Source organism: Taudactylus pleione, unplaced genomic scaffold (genome assembly GCF_031769625.1).
Source record: "Taudactylus pleione unplaced genomic scaffold, aTauple2 ptg000541l, whole genome shotgun sequence".
Classification (NCBI taxonomy): domain Eukaryota; kingdom Metazoa; phylum Chordata; class Amphibia; order Anura; family Myobatrachidae; genus Taudactylus; species Taudactylus pleione.
Genome location: NW_028284943.1, coordinates 1,211,782 through 1,232,467, shown reverse-complemented (window position 1 = coordinate 1,232,467; position 20,686 = coordinate 1,211,782). Strand labels below are relative to the sequence as shown.

The window sequence follows — 20,686 nt, the reverse complement described above, 5'->3', positions numbered from 1 at the left end:
AGACTGTATGCAGTTTTAGAAAAAAAAATAAAACATGTTTTGTGGTAAATTAAACTTGTTATTAAAGGTGTCTTACAGTCTCACTCTCTTCTCTTCTCAATTTAATTTCCCTTGTTGTCCATTTACTTTGTCAGCCTCAGCCACCTCTTTAATTTTTTCTCTCTGTCTCTTCTCCACTCTTAGCTTAAGTCTCTCTCTATATTATCACACACTCTCTCTCTCTCTCTCTCTCTCTCTCTCTCTCTCTCTCTCTCTTTTTCTCTCAGCCCCTCACCAATGATGTCACTCATGGGGCCTATTCGTCAACACTAAAATAATGTTTTTAAGGACATTTTCCTTAAATACCGTAATTTTAGTATTTATGATGACACTTAACACAGGAGATATCACTGATATCTCCTGGTTAAGTCACCCTGTGTTAGTTTCCACACTCCCCATACATTAGTATGGGGATGTGGAAATTCTGGTATTCATCAAATTCCGAAAATTATGTATTTTTGGAATTTGATGGTGTTACTATTCGCCACTGTGAGGTGGCGAATAGCCGGTAAAACTTACCTGTGCCAGCATGGACAGGTCCTCCGGCATCTTCCTCCGTCTCCCTGGTCCCTCCTCTGGCTCCGGTGGCTGTTCTGAGACGTGTTCTCCCAGCAGAACACAATAAAGTTGAGAAAAAAAAGGTGCTGCTGGGAGACCACGTGTCAGCACAGCCACCGGAGCCGGAGGTCCTGCAGGGGGCAGGTAAATGCGGGGACGGGGGGAGGTGAGCGGGCAGGTAAGTGCGGGGATGGGTGAAGGTGAGCGGGGGGGGCAAAAATGACAGCTTTTTGGAATAGATAGTTATGGAGAGGAGGAATGATGTATTCCTCCAGTAATTAGGTAGAACTCCATGCTAGTTCTAAACCTTATTACCTCCATCAAATTTTTAGGTATGATGAATAGGCCCCTCAGATACATAGGCACCGCTTGGTCTGTCATGCAGTGAACACGAGTGAGTGCCTGACAGTGACAATGTGAGACTGACTGTTCAGTTGTTACCAATAGCTACAGCAGCCAGACACCCAAGCAGCAAACCAGTGTTCACTGAGAGTAGCACCAGTGACAGTGAGCCAGGGGTGGGACTGTCCTATGTGCTGCTGCTAATTGGCTAACCAGAGTGTCTTTCACTCTGTCAGCCACAACCCCCAGCAGCAGCAGTAGTAGCCCAGTCAGCGTTTTGTACTCTCTTCTTAAGTTGTAATTGAATATAAAACAAGGAGAGAGCCGGCTGGCAGCCCAAAGCAGTGACAGCACCACACAGTGGGCCTGCTTCAGAGCCGCTCGCAAAAAGCGAGTGCTCGCTCTGAATCAGGGCGGACGCATGTTCTTTTTTGTTTGGCCTCCTGGCCGCTCGCTAAGCTGTGGGTGACCACCCACAGCTTTAGCGAGCGGCCAGATGATGGTCGCGATGGTCGCGACCATCGGGCTTGTGACAAGACGCTTGTGGTAGGGTCTCGTTCGTCGCAAGCCCCAGTGAGCACCCGGCTCTAATAGAGCCGGAAGCGCACCACTGACATCACTCGTGATGTCAGTGTGGCCGGCCCCAAATGGCGGGCGTTCCTTTGGGAACGCCTCCGTTTGGCCAGCCACCCCACTCATCACGCCTACCAAACGGGCCGAGCTGTCGATCAACATCGACAGCCACCCCTTTTGGATGCGAGCACCGGAGCGAGTGATTTCTTGCTCGCTTCGGGGCTCACACACGCGCAGTGCGCACACTGTGCATATGCACTGTCCAGCCATCGACCCGCTTGCAAGCGGGTTTGAATCAGGCCCGAAGTCACCAAAAAAAAAATATTGTAAAAGCAGGGAAAAACATTGGGGGCAGCAATCTTTGGTGATGGAACAATGATGGTGATGAAACATTGGATCCTAAACATTGCAGGTTTGAACGCCGAACATCGAAACTAGGGGTGAGCGGGTTCGGATTTCTGAAATCCGAACCCCCCTGAGCCCCCCCGATCTGAGGCCGATCTGAGTCAGGCTCGACTTTTCCCGCCTGACTCGGATCTGAAATCGAGGCAAAACGTCATCATCCCGCCTTCCGGGTCTCGCGGGTTTTGGATCCTATATAAGGTTTTTCTCACTCGGCTGTGGACAGTGAAGAGGGAGGGTGGGAGTTAGGGCTGGCTGCGCTGTGTAGTGTAGTGTAGTGCAGTGTTGTGCTGTGCTGTGCTGTGCTGCGCTGCTGTTGTCCATAGGGGCTGTGTCCACTACTTCAAAGTCCATAGGGGCTGGCTGGACTGTGTTGTGCAGTCAGTTGTCCATAGGGGCTGTGTCCACTCCAAAGTCCTGTGCAGTGTCCCAGTCCTAAAGGGGTGCTGTAGTGTTGTCCAGGGGGTGCTCTGTCCGTCAGGGGTGCTCCCCCCAAGTACAAAAAAAATAAATATTTTTTCTGTGTTTGTGAATTGTGTGCACTGTGGCTGCACGTGCATCAACAACGGAGCAGCGCCAAGCATGCGCCTGTGTCCCATAAGTAAAAGGCCGGCTGGCTTGTCCGTTAAAGGGTGCTGTAACCCCCAAAGGGCACTCCAAACAAAATAAAAAAAATATTTTTTTGTGTTTGTGAATTGTGTGCGCAGTAGCCGCACGTGCATCAACAAAGTAGTGGCAAGCGTGCGCCTGTGTCCCATAAATAAAGGGCCAGCTGGATTGACCGCTAAAGGCTGCTGTAACCCCCAAAGGGCACTCCAAACAAAATATTTTTTTTTTTTCTGTGTTTGTGAATTGTCTGCACTGTGGCTGCACGTGCATCAACAAAGGAGCAGCGCCAAGCGTGCGCCTATGTCCCATAAGTAAAGGGCCGGCTGGCTCATTTCTTAAAGGGTGGTGTAACCCACAAAGTGCACTACTCTCCAGCAAAAATAAAAAAATATTTTCTGTGTTTGAGTGCGCCTTAACCGCACGTATATATCAAATCAATATAACATAAATGGAGGACCAAACGTTCTCCGATAAAAATAAAATAGGGAAAGATCAAGAACCACTTCCTCCTAGTACTGAAGCTGCTGACTACTAGTCATGACATAGACGATAACATGCCATCAACGTCGTCTGCCAAGGCCGATGCCCAATGTCATAGTAGAGGGCACATACAATCCCAAATGACAAAGATCAGGAAAATGACCTTAAAAAAAACATTTAAATCATCTGAAGAGAAACGTAAACTTGCCAATATGCCATTTATGACACGGAGTGGAAAGGAAAGGCTAAGGTCTTTCCCTATGTTCATGACTAGTGGTTCAGCATCACATGACGATGGAAGCCCTCCTCCCGCTAAAAAAATCAAACAAGTTAAGCTGGCAAAAGCACAGCGAAGAACTGTGCGTTCTAAGAAGATATCACAAATCCCCAAGGAGAGTCCAAGTGTGGTGGCGGTTGCGATGCCTGACCTTCCCAGCACTGGACTGGAAGAGGTGGCTCTTTCCACCATTTGCACGCCCCCTGCAAGTGCTGAAAGGAGCACCCACAGTCCACTTGCTGATATGCAAATTGAAGATGTCACTGTTGAAGTACAACAGGATGAGGATACTGGTGTACCTGGCGCTGAGGAGGATTCTGATGGTGATGTGGTTTGTTTAAATCAGGCACCAGGGGAGACAGTTGTTGTCCGTGGGATGAAAAAGCCCATCACGGTCATGCCTGGGCAGAAGACCAAACATTCCACCTCTTTGGTCTGGCAATATTTCTATCCAAATCCGGACAACAACTGTCTTGCCATATGTAAAGGTGAAATAAGTAGGGGTAGGGACGTTAACCACCTAGGAACATCCTCCCTTATACGGCACCTGCAGCGCATTCATAAAAAGTTACTGTCAAGTTCAGAAACTTTGGCTAAGACCGTAAGCAGTCCAGGGACACCTAAACCCCTTTTTCCTGTTTTATCCAAGGAATCGGTGGATGAGGAGGATGAGGACGACATCTTGCCTCCGTAGAGCCAGTTTGTGCAGGGACACATTAATTGCCAGCTTGTTTTGTGGGGGCCCAAACGAACCAATCATTTCAGCCACAGTCATGTGGCAGACCCTGGTGCTGAAATGATTGGTTTGTTAAAGTGTGCATGTCCTATTTATACAACCGTAAGGGTGGGTGGGAGGGCCCAAGGACAATTCCATCTTGCACCTCTTTTTTTTACTTTGTAGTATGTACTGTTTGGGGCCTAGTTTTTCCTGTCAGCCACTGCAGTGTCACTCCTAGATGGGCCACGTGTTTGTGCCGCCCACTCGTGTCGCTTAGCATAGTCATCCAGCTACCTCAGTGCAACCTTTTGGCCATAAAAACAATATTGTGAGGTGTTAGGTGTTCAGAATAGACTGGAAATGAGTGGAAATGAAGGTTATTGAGGTTAATAATTGAATAGGAGCATAAAAACCCACAAATTCTGTGATTTTAGCTGTTTTTATGCTTTTTTTCAAAAAAATACAGATCTAAAACACAGAACCCAAAACACGGAAGGGTGGTTTTGGCAAAACCAATCCAGATCCAAAACACGAAGAAAGATCCAGATCCAAAACCAAAACACGAAAAGTGGCCGGTGCACACCCCTAATCGAAACCATCTGACTGATATTTCTGATGGAACATCAAATGATTTCTATTAGGCAGATGGTATTTAGAGGACATCATTACAAATGTCATTTTCTAGCTAGAACAGTATTATTTGTTGTTTTGTGCTATGTTGGCAGATGGAATAAGAATAAAACAAATAAGTAAACATTTCTATTTTACAGCCTACATGATTCTGTTACATATGTAGTAATGTGTGTATGGGATGAGCCACGTGCCATGTCAGGGGCCACATAAGGTTTAGACACTATTCTTGCACAGCGCACATACAAATAACACAGGATGAATCACAGAACATAAAAAGGAAACTTTCTAGAACAGTTTACATCAAACTGATTTCATGTTAAATTTATGATATTTTGTTATATAAGCAGGAAAAAGTGTAATTGAGGAGCTACAGACAAAGTATTAGAGACCCATTCAGCAGGGCTGTAACTAGGGTGGTGCGACCTGTGCCTTGGCATGACAATTTTCCTGTTATCATCCTCACTTGTAGCTTCCTCTTCTTTTATCGCCTACTTCTTCCCAGGCCCTTCCTGAAGAGGCCATGGTCCCTTTTCAGATGCACATGTCCCTATTTAAAAAATGGGGGGGCACCAATGCACTCCCTGGCACAGGGCACAAAAAGTCTACTTACGGCTCTGCCATTCAGTATGTCGCATGGCTGTTTCATTGGACTGAATATCAGACTTTCCCTACCAAATGGGGACTTCCCACCTAGAGGCATGTAGGACATTGGTTGGACGTCAGCTCATTTAAAGTCTATATTATATTATTACTGCTATTATTTTGATAGATTCAAAATGGGTTTCGGATACAGTTTTTCACCATTCAGTGACTTTGATTAGTGATCTTTAAATATACCCATGATCGAGTAGAGGCCTCTGTTTCTTTCCATTTGATTTTACACTCCTTATTGCATGAGGTCTATTTTTCAGCCCTATACATATAACACTAAAGAGTAGATGTACTAAGTCTTGGAGAGAGATAAAGTGTAGAGTGCTAAAGTAGCAACCAACCAGCTCCTAACTATCATTTTCAAACACAGCCTGTAAAGAGACAGTTAGGAGCTGATTGGTTGGTACTTTAGGACTCTACACTTTATCTTTCTCCAAGACTTAGTAAATCTCCCCCTTAGGCAGCATTTGCTGTTACTTATAACATGTATTTGGGAAAGAGTAACCGTCTTTTATATGTATAATGCCAGAGCAATTTTTTTTAACAGCTGCAATACTGTAACAACCTAAAACACTGAGAAAGTCCTGTAATGTAGTATATTTATTATTTCTACTTCAGGGTCCATAGGGTATCCACAGGATACCTTGGGGTATAGGTGTGACGTCAGTCGCAGGGCACCAAAGAGTTAAGCTTTCAGCCTCCCAGGATGCACTAGGTCCCCCTCCTATACCCCGCCCCCGGGCCAAGGCACCTCAGTTTAGTTTGGTGCCCGGCCGGAGTCGGGTGCACCTGTTGGAGTGGGGGCTAGAAGAGCCCCTGAAGCTTATTCTTCATGCAGCTGTGGCTGCACATCTGGATGTACAGCATGGACAGTCAGTCCTGACGTCCATGCTGTCTTCCCTACACCCCGCCGGTACCAGAACGCCGGTACTGATCCGGGGATGCTGGTGGGCGTCTGGGGTCACAGCTAGCGGTGACCCCAGATGCTCCGGACCATGGCCGGATTCAAGGGGGACAGAGGTAAGCAGCGGGGTCCCGCGGTGGGTCCCCGCTGATCACATGGTCCTAAGTCCCCAGGCAGGGGGCTCCCTGGGGACTGGCTGCAGCGTGGAGCCAGGCGACCAACCTGCGCTTCCACTACCCCCTGGGACAGCGGACCGCAGCAGAGCGGTAGCGCTGCGGCGTCCCAGGGGTTAAATGCATGCCAGGGGAGCGCGCCTTCCCTGTCTCACAGCCGGCGCCTCCCCCGCTGCACACAGCCCTCTCTGCATGCTGCCGACTGGTCCTGTGGCAGCGCTCCTCCCCCAGGCCAGCCTCCTCTCTGCTCCTCGGCGGCCATCTTCTCCAGAACGCATGGTGAACGCTGCTGGAAGCGCTGGACGGAAGCATCGTGGTCTGGGTCCCCCCGCATACCTCTCCTCCGCTGTGGTCAGGTCTGTGTATGCAGCGCTGTGTCCTACCAGGCCCTGTGTCTGTGTAGTTGAGTGATCAGCGCTGTTAGTGCAGGAATTGTTATTTTTCTGCATTGTATGTGACTGTGCTAGCGCTGCTGCCTGTAATCTTTTCTTCTCTAAACTGTCAGCTTTATTACTGTCCCTGTTCTTTCTGCTAAAGCCCTTGCGGTGCGGTGCTGCAGGGTGGTCTCTCGCCTATTTAATACTTAATTGGTGAGAGAGGTCACATACGTGGTGCCATCATGTCTGAAAGTGATTTTCCCCTCCGGCTACAGTGTACCACGTGCAAAGTACCGTTAGCGGAGGGGGAGGGTAGCGTGGAGGGCCTTTGCCGGCAGTGTTTGTCCATGGCGCGGCCTATTACGGTTACAGCACCGGTACAGGAGCCGCCCTGGGCTTGTTTCGCTCAGGCGTTAACAGCTTTAGTGGGCCAGTTAGCTCCGCAGCCCGCGTTTACTCCGATGGGTTTGTCCCAGCAGTCTGTGGTGTCGTCACCCATGCAGGGGTTCCCACGACAATTGGTGGTACCCCACAGTCTCCCTATTTCCCCGCTCCCGGGTTCTCAGGAGCCAGCGTGGGTTAACTCCCTGACAAGTTCTGTACAGCACTTGTCGGATGTGTTGCAAGGGGAGTCTGTGATGCGGTCTCATAAAAGGCCGGTGGCGTCTCTGTCCGCTCCTTATGAGGATGACGAAGGGACGTCTGATGATGGGGAGATTCTAGATCCTTACGATCAGGAACCTCTCCATACTAAGGACGCTGATGCTAAGTCCAAAGTATATATTCCTGGACTTATTCGGGCGGTCCGCACAGCCTTGGTGATTGAGGACGAAGTTCCCCCAGCGGCTAAATCTAAGTATGCCTTTTTCAAAGATGTGAAGGGCGATGCCACAGTCTTTCCTCTTTCGGGTCAGTTGGTGGACCATTTAGAGGAGGCGTGGAAACAACCTGGCAAAAGATACCAGCCGCAGAGACGCCTGGCGGTGGCTTATCCGTTCGCGGATAATTATTTTGCTAAGTGGGAATCCCCTCCACAGGTGGATTCTCACGTGACCCGTCTTGTCCGTAGTGCCACATTGCCGATGCCATCCATGTCCTCCCTTAAGGATGCTACGGACCGCAAGGTAGAAATCTGCCTGAAGTCCGCTTATTCCCTTGCAGGGGGGGCAGCACGGCCGGCTATGGCCATTTGCTGGGTTGCCAGAGCGATGGAGCGCTGGGCGGATTCATTAGAGGCTTCTTTTGAATCCGACTGTCCGGCCGATCAGGCGGAGTTGATTGGCAATCTCCGTGATTCGGCCACCTACATCAACGAGGCGGCTCTAGACATTAGTACTCTGGTGTCTAGAATTTCTTCAGCAGCGGTAGCTGCTCGTCGCACCTTGTGGCTGCGATCCTGGAAGGCGGACGCTGATTCCAAGAAAGGTCTGGAAGCGTTGCCGTTTACCGGAGAAGTTCTCTTCGGTCCGGATCTGGATAAGATTGTGGCCACGCTGGCGGCAGCCAAATCTGCCTGTCTCCCGTCGGCCGCTGCTCCTTCTGGTTCGGGACCATCGTCCTTTCGGTCATCTAGGGCCCAGGGCAGGCCCAAACCACAGTCGTTTCCTCGACAGGCTGGCCCTAAGAAATCGGTCAAGCCCCGGAAGCAGGCATGGAGTACCAGACGTCCGGCCCCCAAGCCAGATGACAAGCCTGCGGCCTGACGGTCCGGGCCTCCCTTTGGGGGATCCCAGGGTGGGAGGCCGCCTGCTACAGTTCGCCCAGTGTTGGTCGACCACTACGACAGACACTTGGGTTCTGGAGGTGGTTTCCCACAGATACGCCCTCTCCTTCCGGCACAGACCCCCGGCTCGCTTCTTCACCACGGGTCTCCCATCAGACCGGAACAAGGCTACGGAGCTGCGGAAGGTATTGCACACTATGCTCCAGGCTGGAGTTATAGTGGCGGTTCCATTCTCCCAGAGGGGCCAGGGTTTCTATTCAAATCTATTTTTGGTACAGAAACCCAATGGGTCATATCGTCCGATACTCAACCTCAAAGCACTCAACAAGTCTTTGCGGGTCCCGAAGTTTCGGATGGAGACCCTACGGTCCATCATTCTGGCGCTGGAACCTGGGGACTACTTGGTGTCATTGGACATACAGGACGCTTACCTGCATGTCCCTATTCTTTGGCGCCATCAACAGTTCCTCAGGTTTGCAATCAGCAGCGACCACTTCCAGTTTCGGGCGTTACCTTTTGGCCTGGCAACAGCACCACGTGTTTTCACCAAGGTGATGGCGGTCATGGCGGCTTCTCTGCGGCTGCAGGGAGTCCGCATGTTGCCGTATTTGGACGACCTGTTATTGGTGGCAGGATCTCCAGAGCTCCTGTTACGCCACTTGGACCTGACCATTGCACTGCTGCAACGGCACGGCTGGCTAATCAACTGGCAGAAGTCCACTCTAATCCCGTCTCGGAGGATTCTGCATCTTGGAGCCTTATTGGACTCGGGACAGCAAAGGATCTTCGTGACGGAGGACAAGATCTCTGCTTTACAGTCAAGGGTGCGCAGTTGTCTGCACAGCCGCCGGGTGTCCTTACACTCGGCGATGAGGTTACTGGGCTCCATGGTGTCGGTGTTCGACATGGTGGAATACGCCCAGTTTCACTCCAGACCTCTGCAGCACCTGATCCTGTCCAAGTGGAACGGGCTGACTCAGTCTCTGAAGTCCCAGACGATTGTGCTCACCCAGGAGGTTCGCCTGTCCCTTACGTGGTGGTTACAGACGACCCACCTCAACAAGGGACGTCCGTTCTGGGTTCCAAATTGGGTCCTGTTGACAACGGACGCCAGTCTTCGGGGCTGGGGAGCAGTTTCGGGTCCACACTTGTTCCAGGGCAGGTGGACGCCGACAGAAGCGGAGCTTCCAATAAATATCTTGGAACTCCGTGCGGTCTTCAATGCTCTCCAGCAGGCACAGCGGTTTCTCCAGGGTCGCCCGGTGCAGGTCCAGTCGGACAACGCTACCACCGTGGCCTACATAAACAGGCAAGGAGGAACTCGCAGTCGGGCGGCTCTCGTAGAGGTCTCTCGGATCCTGGTTTGGGCGGAGCGCAATCTTCCGGCCATATCAGCGGTCTTCATCCCGGGAGTGCTCAATTGGGAGGCGGACTTTCTAAGTCGCCAGGACGTTCATCCGGGGGAATGGTCCCTGCACCCGGACGTTTTTCAACTACTGGTGGACAGGTGGGGTCTTCCAGAAATCGACCTCATGGCGTCCCGGCACAACAACAAGTTGCCGGTGTACGGGTCTCGCACAAGAGACAAAGGGGCGTCTCTGGTGGATGCTCTGTCCGTCCGGTGGACGTTCCGGTTCGCATACCTGTTCCCTCCGGTCTCCCTTCTTCCACGGGTAATCCGGAAATTCAAACAGGAAGGAGGGACGCTCCTGTTGATAGCTCCCGCGTGGCCCAGACGGCACTGGTTCTCAGACCTTCAGGGTCTGTCCGTGGACATTCCTCTGCGGTTGCCGCTACGACCGGACCTTCTGTCTCAGGGTCCTTGCCTTCACCCGGACCTGACTCGGCTGTCTTTGACGGCGTGGCTGTTGAGACGGCCATGCTGAGGTCCCGGGGGTTTTCCAGCTCTGTGGTGCGTACCATGTTACGAGCTCGGAAACCGTCTTCCGCGAGGATATACCATCGCGTGTGGCATACGTTCTTCCAGTGGTGTCGACCGAGAGGTTATGCACCGCGGGAGTTTCGTCTGTCTCGGATTCTCGCCTTCCTGCAAGCGGGACTAGATCATGGGCTTCGCCTTGCTTCTTTGAAGGTACAGGTTTCGGCCCTATCTGTCTGGTTTCACCGTAGGATTGCTACAATCCCGGATGTGCGCACCTTTATGCAGGGTGTTCTCCGCATTCAGCCGCCCTTTGTTCCACCTGTGGCGCCTTGGGATTTGGCTGTGGTCCTGAGGGCTCTCCAAGGACCGCCGTTTGAACCACTGGGCTCAGTGGATCTTAAATGGCTAACAGCTAAGACTGTTTTCCTTCTGGCTATTGCTTCGGCCAGACGTGTTTCTGAGTTAGGGGCTCTTTCTTGTAGACCCCCTTTCTTGGTTTTTTATGGGAACAGGGCAGTGCTCCGCACTCGGCCCGAGTTTCTTCCCAAAGTTATTTCCCAGTTTCATATTAACGAGGAAATAGTTGTTCCGGCCTTTAACTCACCGGGTCTTTCCGTGGGTGAGGCCTCATTGGATGTTGTGCGGGCCTTAAGGACTTATGTTGACCGCACTTCTTCGTTTAGGAAGTCAGACGCTTTGTTTGTCCTCTTTGGCTTCCGTAAAAAGGGTTGGCCTGCTTCAAAGCAAACTTTGGCAGCCTGGATCCGTATGGCTATTTCTGAAGCTTATCTTCATGAAGGCCTACCGGTCCCTCCTTCTCTGAAGGCTCATTCCACTAGGTCTGTGGGTCCTTCGTGGGCAGCGCGACGTGGTGCCTCGGCAGTTCAGATCTGCAAGGCTGCTACGTGGTCTTCTGTCCATACCTTCGTGAGGTATTACAGGTTTGACACCTTCGCCTCTCAGGATGCTTCCTTCGGGCGGCGGATTCTCCTTTCTGCACAGGAGCGTCCCCACCCTTAAAGGATACTGCTTTGGGACATCCCCAAGGTATCCTGTGGATACCCTATGGACCCTGAAGTAGAAAATATGAGATATGGTAAGAACTTACCCTTGTTATCTCTATTTCTACGAAGTCCATAGGGTTCCACAGGACTCCCGCCCTGTCGCACCTGTGCTGCAGATGGGCTTTGCTCTGGTCACCGGTTTTCCGTCTCCCTCTGGTGAGAATGTGATTCTTGTATGTGTCCAGATCTTTGTTCTCTCTCTTCCTTCTCCTCCTCCGGCCTATGGCTTGGTAACTAACTGAGGTGCCTTGGCCCGGGGGCGGGGTATAGGAGGGGGACCTAGTGCATCCTGGGAGGCTGAAAGCTTAACTCTTTGGTGCCCTGCGACTGACGTCACACCTATACCCCAAGGTATCCTGTGGAACCCTATGGACTTCGTAGAAATAGAGATAACAAGGGTAAGTTCTTACCATATCTCATATTTTCTGAAGTGATGACATATGACCTATATGAGAATTTGGCACTATTAAATAAGTAACATAAGTAGCACCTGTAATAGCTGATTATAGTGGGAAGCACTTCAAGCTTAAAGATCTCTAAGGCCATTTGTTTGGCAGATTTAGTCCATTCAAACAATGTAATTCTCACAGCTAATTTATGGGGGACACATTACCTCCCTCTATGTGAGTGAAACGTGGCCCAGTAACCATTAGGTAAAATTATACAGACAACCAGCTACAGCTTGATCTATAACTAGCAGCAGTAGGAGAGCAAGGTCTCCATATTGAGAACCACGTATCCCTCATTACCTGGTCTGTCCCATTCATGAGGGAAATCGCCGTCCTTCCTGACCTTCTTCTCTCGGACCTCGGCCACATCCTGGTGTAATCTCTTCCTCTTTCCATGCACATCACCCTCATGCTGTTTCACCTTCTTCCTCTCCTTCCTCTCCTTCCTCTCCTTCTTCCTCTCCTTCTTATGCTTCTTCCTCTCCTTCCTATGCTTCTTCTTTTTCTTCTTCCGCTGTCCTGTCTCTTCTTCCCTCTGACGCTTTCTCTTCTTCTTGCCACCCACGGCCTCATGGGAACTTGTCTTCTCCCGTTCGCGCTGGTGACCCTCTGGGGTGACATTAGTCCTGTCCTCTCCTCCACCAGATGTAATCGTTTCATACTCGCCAAGCTCATTGATGGTAAAAATGTTCAACTCTGTGACATCTACAGCATTGGGATGCTGGAGCTGGCTGGGTGTCACAGCATCCCTGCTCCTCATCTCTCCTCTCATCGTCTTCTCCTCCGCTTGGTCTCCTCGCTCTCCGTGACTGGGCTCCATCTTCTGGCTGCTCAGCTCCGGTGTCAGTTACAACCAACTGTCACTCCGGCTGATGGAATCCTGTGATGTCAGTGGCCGTGAGACCAGCTCCCTGCTCCCTGTACTGGCTGCAATGTGTTTCTAAGGCAGCTTCTGGGCCTTGTGTAACAGCCGGTGAGATGCAGGAACGCGCCCAACATCAGTCAGTATCGCCCCATGTATTTTTAAAGCGTATTTTTAAACCGAGTTGGTTTGCCTTTTAAATTATTACCACTTTGAAATATGGGTTGACTCGCCTGAATCACGTCCATACCAGGATCTCACAGCCTATTATATAAGGCAACCTGTGATTTCACATTATGGATAATATACACATATACAAAGATGTACAATATGACCTATAGGTATATAAATACTATGTTTTACCTGAATGACAGCTTTATAGGCAACAATATACAAACATAAAGGAACATGAGGAAAAGAAGAAAGTTATCCAGTAACTACATTTGTGGTCATCAATACAAAACACATAAGAGTAAACTTGAGTAAACTTGATACTTATATGTATATACAGTCACTGTAGGTCCATATATATTTTGATAGTTTTCATAATTTTGGCCCTGGATTTTAAATTAAAGAATGGGGATCCAGTTGAGGTGCAGACTTTCAGCTTTAAATCAAGGAGTTGAATAAAAATATTGTATGAAACATTTAGGAATTGCAACCATTTTATACACAGTCACCTATTTTCAGCGGCTCAAATGTAATTGGACAAATTAATAAAATCATAAAATACAAAGTTAATTTTTAATACTTTGTCAAGAATCCTTTGCAAACAATAGGCCGTATTCAACTAGGTGCGAGTTAAGTCAGTTTCTGCGGAGAAGTATCTCGAGTAATGTCATTTCGCCTTGTGAAAAGTTTCCTCCATATTCAATTTTGAAGACTTTTCGCCGGTGCGGAAACTCAATGCAATGGGTCCTGTGAAAAAGTTTTGCCTATGAATAGGTGTCGAAAAAAGTACAGAATTGGGGTTTTGAGGTGCAAAGCTGCGGTAACCCCCTTGCACCCTTGGGACAGTCCCCCAAAGGTAAACTGCATCAAAAAAAGTTTAAAAAATACTTTAGATCACCCCCAAAAAGTACTTTCATTTTGGGGAGAAAAAGTCCAAAGTTGGGGGACAAACTTAAAAACTAGCGAAATAGACTCCAGGGGGGTCCCCAATTATACCCCAGGTGTTTTTAAGTTTGCAGGTGCTTGCGGAAGGTGGATTTTTTAAGATTTTTAAAACTTCACATTAACAACCTAAAAATATGCTAGTACCCATTTTCAGGTACCCCAAATTTGCTGGGACTACTTATTTTCTGCTAAAAAACCTCCTAAATGCTATTCTTCACCACTTAAGCAAACACGCTAAATAGCAGCTATTGAGAACATTTAAGTACCCCAAAAACCTTCAGCAGGCCTATTCGGGGGTATCTATAGTGATCCCCAATGTCAGTGCATCTTTTGGGGGGTGTCAGGCTGTTTTCCCCAAATCTGACAGTACTTTTCGCATGTTAGAGTTTCACCGGGTCCCGTTTTTGCCGATTTCTAATTGAATATGGGGAAAAGCGGGCACGCGCGTTTTCGCATTGAAAACCAGCGATGTCAGCGAAAAGTCTTGCATGTGAAAAGCACGGGACTTTTCACCTGGAATTGAATATGCCTCAATGACTCGCTGGAGTCTGGAACCCATGGACATCACCAAGTGCTGGGTTGCCTCCGTTGTTATGCTTTGCAAGGCTTTTACTATAGCTGTGTTCACTTGTTTGTTTGTGGGTCTTTCTGCCTTTAGTTTTGTCTTCAGCAAGTGAAATACATGCTCGATGAAGTTATCAGGTGATCGACTCGGCCATTGCAGAATATTCCACTACTTTGCCTTAAAAAACTCCTGGGTTGCTTTCACAGTATGTTTTGGGTCATTGTCCATCTGTACTGTGAAGCACCATCCAATCAACTTTGCTGAATTTGGCTGAATATGAGCATACAGTATATCCCTATACACTTCAGAATTCATCAGGCTGCTTCTGTCACATCGCCAATAAACACTAGTGACCCAGTGCCAAAACTGTTGATTTGGCCACTCCTAATGTTCCTGAGATCTGCATGGAAGGAATGGAGCAGGGTACTGTAGCCTGCTGCAATATTCCTAGATTGTGCAAAGGCTTTTACTAGTGTAGCTCACACTCCACTGCACAAATCTGTATTTATTTTGTTTTTTTAAATACAGTTAAATAATACCAAGAGCCATCATGCCCATGGCTGCCAGAGCCATTTCATTTCAATCTAGCTAAAGAATGGTACTAGCAAGAGCGGATGCAGGAGAACCTCGCCTAATACAAAAGAACTTGCTTACTGATGCCTCCGTGCACCATAGACTGATAAAGATCTTTTCTTGCTGGATGCATTTTCTCATGCTTTTCATTTGCAAGATCTCTGCACCTTTGAGAAGACAAAGGGCCGACGGAGGTCCTAAAACTACCTCCACTACTGAACCAATCACAAAACCCCATGCACTACCCTCTGAAAATGGGGACTCATTGGGCGACGATGCACCCTTGACAGTGGGATCCATGAAGCTCCTATTGGCGTCCTTTAAATCGGACATATCTTTGGAATTTAAATCCGCACTCCAGACCTGTCAGCAGTCAGTGGATAGCCTGGGAGAACGAACAGACCACTTAGAAAATAAATTAGAAGAAGTGGTCAAGTCCCACAATGACTTAATAACGCTTCACGAACAACTTCAATCTGAAGTGGCTACCCTGAGAGATAAAGTCGGAGACATGGAAGATAGATCCCGACGTAACAATGTCAAAATCAGGGGCATTCCAGAGTCCGTAACCAACTCAGATCTCAAAGAATATGCCACTAATTTGTTTACGAAGCTACTTCCTACAGCTACCATAACTGACTTTCTGATAGATAGGAGTCACCGTTTACCTAAATCTAGAGATACACTCATGAGACTCCATTACTTTCATATCAAAGAAGCCGTGCTACGAGCAGCAAGATCCTCCGACATTGCATGGCCTGTGCTAGGCAATCTTCAAATTTATGGAGACCTATCAGCATCTACATTAGCTAAGCGCAGATCTTTCTATTCCGTTACAAAGGCTCTACGACAAGCTAATATACCCTATCGGTGGGGTTTCCCCACCAAATTGCTGATCGCTCGAAATGGGACAACCACAGTAGTATCATCACCGGAAGACGGTATCCAGCTGATGGTCGCTTGGAACCTAGAGAATATCTCGGCATCGCTGGTCAAAAGTCCAAGGATCGAGTGTGTATGGTCTTAAGTAATATTACAGTGTTCACTATTTTTCTCATATCGCAGGTTTTGCTATAAGTTAATTAAAAAGGCTAATACGTTAAGTGCCTATAGATATATAATATATCTTCTTTCTCCGGTTAGTTGGTTCTGATAATGTTAGATAAATTGATAATAATTTGACTGTGTTTTTTTAATCTTCATTAATAATTGCAGATTGATATTTACACTTATACTGTTTAATATGGAGTGGTGGGGGAGGCAGCTACCCCCACTATGGACCTCATTCAGAGTTGGTCGAAGCGGCAGCACAGTCGTACGCCACCGATGTTCGCTATACTGCGCATGCGTAAAGTTCGCAATACGCGTGCGCAAACTAGCCGCTACGATCAGAAATTTCTCTCTCCTTGAACACAGCCAGGTCGGTAGTTTGAGTGACAGATTGAGGTGTTTGTGGGTGGTAACAGGGGAAGGTGCTTGGAAACGGGGGAGTGGAGATCCGAACGCAGGCATGCCTAATTATGCGAACGGCGTTTTATGGGAGTGCATACAGTTTATGGGAGTGCATAATTAACAAAGTAGCATCATGGCACATGTGACATGGGAGGTTTTTACACTGACATGATCGTAGAGCTTAAGAGAGGGTATGGTCAACCTTAAGCTCTACGACCAGTTCCGATGGTTCCCGATGGTCTCGATTAATCCTTATATGCCCAGAGATGACGTGTAATGCGTACGAGAAAGGGGTGTATTTTTTTGTCTTCCGGCCGCTTCCTCCCCTTGGTCGGCCAGCTACCGATCCGAACTTAGGGACGCAACTTGCGAGGGAATCATTTGCATATCCGGCCCCTTTTCCCGTACAACCGTGCGGCCGCTTCGACCGACTCTGAATGAGGTCCTATATTCCTAGTATGTACCACCTCAGGAGGTGGTCCCAAATAGATCCCATAGGTTGCGATACTTTACCTCCCCTAATTTGTTTTCCTTTCCTGTTTTTTGTTTTATCTATACAGTTGTTTTTCCTCCTGCTTTGGTAGCGCAATTGTTTCTTTCCTTAATTTTATTCCTCGCTCTAACGGTACTATATGTGTAGACCAGTTGTTTTACGCGGTTAAATATAGCATAAGTTATAAATATTGTATAGTGACTCAATGGTTAATCTATTGTCTTTAAATGTTAAAGGGCTAAACTCGCCCAACAAAAGGCGATTGGCCCTTAATTTTTTCCATAAACATAAAGCCCATATAGTTGCGGTTCAAGAGACCCATTTTATATGCTCAGCTCCTCCGAAATTCACTAATTTTTATTACCCAATATCGTATTTGTCCAATGGCCCACAAAAAAAAGCTGGAGTGGCCATATTATTTGCAAGTTCCTGTCAATTTACACTAGAGGACCAAACTGTAGACCCTAATGGCCGCTACCTTATCTTGATAGGGAAATTAGAAAACAAGATAGTCACAATCACCACAGTGTATGCCCCAAACTCTAAACAAACCGTATTTTGCAGAAATTTCTGTGCCATTCTCTAACAACATAGCAAGGGACAGGTTATTTTAGTAGGAGATTTCAACGTGGTGCTAGACCCTTCCTTAGATAAATCTTCATCCACTAATAAACTACAGCCACAGAAGGCTCTAAGCCACGCGAAAGTGTTTAATAGAATGATATCGGAGTATGTTATCTATGATATATGGAGGGCAAAAAACCCCACGACCAGAGACTACACATTCTACTCCCATGTGCACCGATCCTACTCAAGGATAGATTTAGCGTTGTCAGATAAATGGACATTGCGGCAATTCAGGAAAGCTACAATATTACCAGTTGCATGGTCAGACCACTTGGCCCTTATTTTACATTGGGATGTTGAGTCACATAAGATTCCGCCTAGACCATGGGTATGGATGCCAACCTTCTGAATAATCCCACGGCTAGACAGATCATTATGGAATCTATCAAAATGTACTTGGAAACAAGTAAACCCGAAGGCACCTCTCTAGTTAATCATTGGTGCACTCTCAAGGCGGTGGTGAGAGGATCAGCTATACAAGCAGCGGCAAGACTTAGAAAAAACACTATTAAGACTGGAATAGATTTAGAGGTAAAATTAGCTGACCTTGATTCCAGACATAAAAATTCACCTCTTAATGATAAAATGTATCGAGAACTTCTGAAAACTAGAGAAGAGTGGAATGTGCTGGCTTTGGGAGTAGTTCATAGAAATATTTTAAAATTAAAACATAAATATTATATCCAGGGCGACAGGGCGGGAAGAATGTTGGTAAGGAAATTAAGGAGCAAAATAGCTAGGGAACGAGTTAAGATGATTTACAATTCCAAAGGACCTAAAGTAACTGATCCTTATGAAATAGCAAATGCCTTTGCCGACTACTATTCTAAATTATACAATTTAAAAGATGATCCTCTAATATCCCAACCGGCCACGACAGATATTGATAAATTTTTGAATACGTTACGACTTTCTTCCTTAGATGACACAACCGCCGCTTCCCTGAATGAGCCATGGTTGATTGAAGAGGTGGATGAAGTGATTAAATCTCTACCCTTAGCAAAAGATTCGGACCCAGATGGGTTTATCAATAAATTTTATAAAGACTTCAGAGAATTGTGGAATCCCACATTGGAAAATCTTTTTAATAAAGTTTCTGAATGCAGCTCTCTACCCAAGGAAATGTTGGAAGCTAGATTAGTAGCATTTCCAAAACCAAGCAAGAACCCCTCTCTTATTTCAAATTATCGCCCAATAGCATTATTAAACACAGATATAAAGATTTATGCAAAAACTGATTGCAAATAGATTGAAATTACTCCTACCCTCCCTGATTCACCAAGTGGGGTTTGTCTTGGGCCGCCAAGCCCCAGATAGTACCAGACGAGTAATTGATCTGATCGAGGCCTTCTCTGGTTCGGGTGAGCCATTGTTGGTGCTTTCCCTGGATGCAGAGAAGGCTTTCGATAGACTCCACTGAGGCTATTTAACAGCGGTGTTACAGCGCTTTGGAATAGGTAACAGAGCCTTGTCCTCTATAAGGACCCTATATTCTAATCCCACAGCTAAAGTATTTTCAAATGGTATGCTTTCTAATGGGTTTGATATAACTAACGGCACACACCAGGGCTGTCCATTATCCCCGCTAATATTTCCACTAGCTATTGAACCTTTGACAGAATCTATCAGATCCACATCAGATATTCAAGGACCTATTATAGCAGGAGTACACAATAAAATATGTTTATTTGCAGATGATGTGCTATTGACCCTCACCCATCCTATTTCTAGTTTGTCAAAACTCCATGACTTAATAGAGAATTATTTGCATGTATCATACTATTAATTGAACACATCCAAGACCGAAGCCCTCCCGATCAATATTGAACCAAATATGCTTGCCTCGCTCAAGGCATCTTACTCATATGTTTGGAAAACTGGGAGCCTTAAATACTTGGGGATCCAAATCACCCCACAAATTTCTAATCTAATATCAAGTAACTACCTCCCTTTATTGAATACGCTATCTTTATTACTGAAAGATTGGATTATTATCTATTACCGATAGATTGGTTCCTGCAGGAGGTTTCTTGGCTGGGACGAATTGCTGCATTATAAATGATGCTTCTTCCCAAGCTGATGTATCTTTATAAAACAATTCCGGTGTTGGTTCCAAGATATATATTGGATAAATTTCATACACTGTTCATTACATATGACTGGAAAAGTAAGAAGCCTGGAATAGCTAGGATTATCTTATCCTTGCCAAAATGGAATGGGGGATTGGCATTTCCAAATCTGCAAATATATCAATTAGCATGTTTAATGAGCCAAATTGGAGATTGGTTCGTATTAGACAGACCAAAAACATGGGTTATATTAGAGAGGGACGCAATGTTTCCACTACCTTTGACGGATATGCTATGGCTGCCTCAATCCAGTAATATCCAAAACACAAAGTATCTAACAGCTACCATGTCTTCTAGAAAGGCTTGGCTCGATGAAAAGATTTCTTTACATTTCTACAATTACGCCACTGGTTATATGATGCAACAAATTCCCCTCACCATATTAGTAAAATACCAAAATATTTACAAAAAAGGATGGATACAATTACATCCAAGGGTAGCATTACCTGGTGGTACTCTCTTATAAATGATTCCACAAAACCCTCTAAATTCTCCTCTCTGATTAAATGGGAATCAGATTTGTCACTCTCTTTGACTGAAGAAGACTGGCAGTCAGTCTTCTGTAACTGCTTTACACTCTCAAAATGTGTTTCTCATGTAGACCAATACTATAAATTACTACATAGATTGTACCTAACCCCAGAGAAACTTCATAACATTTGGCCTTCAGTTTCCAATCTATGTTGGTGACACTGTGGGATGGTAGGCACACTACCACACATGTTCTGGACATGTCCCATGCTACGTCCACTTTGGAGCCAAGTATTTAAACTCATAACACAGGTTTTGAAGATCTCTATAGATCCAGATCCTTCAATAGCTATTTTCCATGTATATCGGGGACCCATTTCCAGTAGTGATCATTATGTTATGGGACATATATTAATCCCCACAAAATTACTAATAGCTCAACAGTGGAAATCTAATATTATTCCCAACATACAAGCTATTGAAAATAAAATCCAGGCCCATTACGAATTTGAAACGGCAGGTGCCAAATATTCGCCATCACTTT

At 46.8% G+C, this 20,686-nt stretch overlaps 1 pseudogene across 1 annotated transcript in view; it reads right to left on the bottom strand.

The window, feature by feature from the left end:
• Window positions 1–12,559, bottom strand: part of LOC148500860 (protein kinase C delta type-like) — a 48,819-nt pseudogene extending 36,260 nt beyond the window's left edge. Inside the window, exons 1-2 of the transcript XR_015870110.1 lie at window positions 12,370–12,559; window positions 12,155–12,282 (exon numbers count right to left, since the gene is read on the bottom strand). The product of XR_015870110.1 is annotated as a protein kinase C delta type-like (transcript). The remainder of the gene's footprint in view (window positions 1–12,154; window positions 12,283–12,369) is intronic.
• Window positions 12,560–20,686: the final 8,127 nt, after the last annotated feature.